We start from the raw sequence: 4,230 nt of genomic DNA on the forward strand, positions 1-4,230 counted from the left end.
GAATGTTGTCGCCCAAACTCCCCACGTGGGTGGTAACCGCGGAATCAGAAGATCGATAGCTTCCGCTCCGTCGATTCCGTAGGGAATAACCCTCTACCTGCGTCGATGGTAATGCGCTAGAAACTCTCCTAGCGTATTGTCCTCATCTGGCTCATACTCATTAAACCAGCGTTTCGTTGCTTCTTCAACAATACGCTGCATCCTGAGAACAAAAACATCGTGTTTCTCAAAAGTGGATACGAAACTTACTTGGTATTCCACCACAATCATCAACATACTCTCTCTCATTTGGTCCGGTGGAGCAACGGCTATACTAGCCTCAACATGACTCCCAAATATTCCTCAACTCATGGTTCTCATCATGCTCAGATAGTTCCGCCATCAAACATCACATAACTCATTAGTGGGTCAACTCAAAACTCAGCATGAAAGCGGAAAAGAAAATATCAAAAGCTCTTACCTCGATAAGTCGGAGGAGATGGGGTGCTGGGGTTCTGTTTCGACTGACTCTCAAACCAGTCTAAGAACTCAAATTAGATTAGTACTCAACTCATAACTAAGAGCAAATAAAAGCTCAACTCAATCAAGCATTAGACTCAGAGCAGACGACCTGCTCTGATACCACTCTGTCGCAGCCCGATTCCGACACTAGTAATAGCGGGGACCGAGTATCGATACGACTAATAAAAGAAAGGGGGAAGATAGAACGAATACATAGATCAACAGCGGAAGCTCACAAAGAAACATACTAAGGAAAAATCATCATAATTCATCAAAAGGGTATATTCGTCAACATCGTCATAACTCGATAAATATCAAGAATCTCATCATGAAAAGCAAAACAAGTGAAACTCAATTTTATGTAGAGTCATAATATTCAGAGTGTGATAACAAAAGGTGAACCGACTATATGTATGAAGACACATAATCGTGAGTAAAATGCTTGATTTAATATATATCCTAACTTTACATCAAAACTCTATCGACCAAATGGGCATACGATAGAGAAAGAAAAACATCAACCCGAAACATTTCCCACTTGCACCACATCATACTCCCCTCCGCTTATCCTGCACGTTTAGAAATACATGCAGGGCGTGAGTACATAAATACTCAGTGGACATATCACCGAAAATAAACAATCTCGCTCTTAGAGCTATAAATTGAACTTGCCACAATTCAGCAATACACAGGAATTATATCTTAAAAGAACCTGTGCAAGCAGTTTTAACCATAAGCATCATAATTAAGTGTCTGCAGACAAGTACTCGACATGTATGTACCACATCTACAACTCTTCATCATCATCAAGGTACTGAGAAGTAGGCCTCCTTCTCAAGCACCGTGACCGGCCGACCCGAAGACGGCTCACAGTCACCTCAGTGTACACTAGCCCTGGCAAGATAGCTATCAACTAACTGCCTAGGACCCGATCGTCTCATCTCAACTCATCAGTAGAGGGTAAACATACAAGCTCAACATTATCATAAAAATATTGGCAAGTCAATAATTCTCAAACATCATCATAATCTCAAAACATCAAAACATCTCATAATTTCATCATCATTTAAAAACAGTTTAGAAAAGCTCTTAAACTGTATACTCAAAATAATGCCCACCTGAAGACCTTACTCAAAATCTCCCGTCAAAGTGGAGTTACTTACTTCCTTGCTCTTCTCGTGTCTTCAGGGATCATCATCATCATCGAAAGTTCATGTCATAGAATGAATCTCGATTAGAAACTCATTGGCTAACTCTCAAGCCTTAACTCATGCTCTATCTCATATTCTATCTCCTTACTCAACTCTATATAACTCTCCACTCATCTCACATCCTTAAGTTCAAGGATAGGTTTCAAGAAAATCATGGCTCTAAGTCTCGATTTATCTCTCATATAAGGTTCGTCTAATCTCATTCAAACACATAGGCAACACAATCACATAAGGCACATAAGAAATCACAAACAAACATCATCAAAACATGCTCTATTTTTACACTGACTCAACTTCAAAATTTAAACTGTTCTGACTCCGACATCTCCTGGACTCGAGACTCATACCGAAAGAAAGATCTTCGAGTCTAGTTTCATTTAAAAAAAAAGTAGAGTCGAAAACTCCAAGTGATTTGAGAGATATGACGTTTTTACCATGATCTACCATTTCTGGCAGTTTTGTGCAACCGAAGGTTACAATTTTTCAAAAATAGTAAACGTTGTCAAAATGGGCTCATCTTCGGTGGATATCTAGCTAACACAATAAGGTTGATACCATAAAAATTTGGAAAGCTATATCACATAGGAAGATACTGAAATGAAAGACTCGTTCCCCTGTTTTCTGAAATTCTCGGTAATAAAGTGCAGTTTAAGTTTTGCATTTTAAAGAAATATCAAACGAAGTTGAAAAGACTTGAAATTTTACCAGGGTACTCAAGACTCATGTAGGGACTTGTTATAAAACTTTCAAAGATATTTGATATCGACCAACCGTCGATCACAGTAGGTCAGTAAGGCCTACGAAATTTCTCCAAAATCTCATCTCAAACTCTTTATATGCTCAACCACATCAAAACGATCGAGCGATTCAAAAAAAAAAAAATATATACTCAACCTCGACTCTTCTCATCTCATATCATTCTCGAACATCAACTCAAAGCAAAAGCAAATCTCACTTTAACTCAATTAAATTCCCATGGCAAACCATAGCCAATATCCTCAACATATACTTATTTCATGCTCAAGATTATATACTTAAATGATTTCACAAAATTAATCACATAGATTTATTAATCACCCTAGTTTTTATTAAACTAAAACTTTTGAAATACCACTAATCATGTATAACCTATTGATCAAATCATAGATCTAACATCCTAGGTTACCAATTAGCACAAATCAACATCATAAAACAAGATCCCATATAGATACACATATATGTCATCTTCTTCCTCAACTAACACTTTCATTTTTCACTTCTCAACCTCAAGCTTCAATCTCATCCATTATTAATCATCTAGATCATCTCATAAACTCAAATCCATCATCATATAACTCAAGCCAATTCAAGAAAATAAACAACAAAAATCGTAGGGTTTCAAGCCCCTAATTTTCGAAAATTTCCTAGGAATAAGTTTGGTGATTTTCTAGCTCAATCATGATCATATACTCATTCACATATCATTAATATGATCAAATAAATAATCTAAGATCACTTACTCAAGGATTTAAAAGGTGATCAAGACTTTGCTCCAACTTTGATCTTAACTCTAGCTTCTTGAATTTGATGAGATATGATAGTGTTTGATTGGATTGGATGGTGGATTATCTCATAGTAGTGTTTGATGAAGCTTCTCTAAGCTTTCTTCAATGGACATCAATGGAGGAAAAGAGAGTATAGAGAGAGAGAGGGGAGGCCGAGAATGGGGAAGAGAAGGGAGGGGGTGTGCGTGAGTTATTTGTAGAATTAGGATGAATACTTGATCAAATATCTCAACCCACTTGTATCAAAGTATTATCCCAACATTTTTACTTTATAATTAAAGCATGTCCCCCTTAACTCCTACCTCCTAATCCACTTGCCATTTAAGATAATGAGCATGTGGTAAAAACAAAATATCTCAAGTGTAGTATTAGTGGAATTAATACACTCGATCTCGATCTCAGATACTCGATCTCAGCTCTGCCACCAGAGCAGAGCAGAGCTAAAAGACTCGGCCAGAGCAGAGCTAAAAAGCTCGCCAGAGCAGAGCTAACTGACTCGGCAGAGCAGAGCTAAAACTCGCCAGAGCAGAGCTAACTGACTCGGCAGAGCAGAGCTCACTGACTCGGCAGAGCAGAGCTAAATGACTCGGCAGAGCAGAGCTCCCTGATTCGGCCAGAGCAGAGCTAACTGACTCGGCCAGAGCAGAGCTAACTGACTCGGCAGAGCAGAGCTAACTGACTCGGCCAGAGCAGAGCTAACTAACTCGGCCAGAGCAGAGCTCGATTTCAGCTCTGTCACCAGAGCAGAGCTCGGGTTTTCAGCTCTGTTGTCAGAGCAGAGCAGAGCTCGGCTCAACATCAGTTCTTCTTCCAGAGCAGAGCTCGGTTCAACTTCAGCTCTGCTTCCAGAGCAGAGCTCGGTTTTCAGCTCTGCCTCCAGAGCAGAGCTCAGCTACGCCGGAGCTGCTACAATTTTATCGAAAGGAAAGGAATTTTTAACCTCATCAAAAAAAACAATAGCTCAAACTATTGGA

The 4,230-nt window shown here is 39.2% G+C and overlaps 1 long non-coding RNA gene across 1 annotated transcript; it reads right to left on the minus strand.

Annotated features, from left to right (window-relative positions):
* Positions 1-965: 965 nt before the first annotated feature.
* On the minus strand, positions 966-3,541 carry LOC131007195 (uncharacterized). The gene is made up of 3 exons (XR_009095955.1): positions 3,212-3,541; positions 1,620-1,683; positions 966-1,070 (listed from the first exon to the last, which is right to left on the minus strand). It is a non-coding gene; the product is annotated as an uncharacterized LOC131007195 (long non-coding RNA).
* Positions 3,542-4,230: the final 689 nt, after the last annotated feature.

Source organism: Salvia miltiorrhiza, chromosome 1 (genome assembly GCF_028751815.1).
Source record: "Salvia miltiorrhiza cultivar Shanhuang (shh) chromosome 1, IMPLAD_Smil_shh, whole genome shotgun sequence".
Lineage (NCBI taxonomy): Eukaryota > Viridiplantae > Streptophyta > Magnoliopsida > Lamiales > Lamiaceae > Salvia > Salvia miltiorrhiza.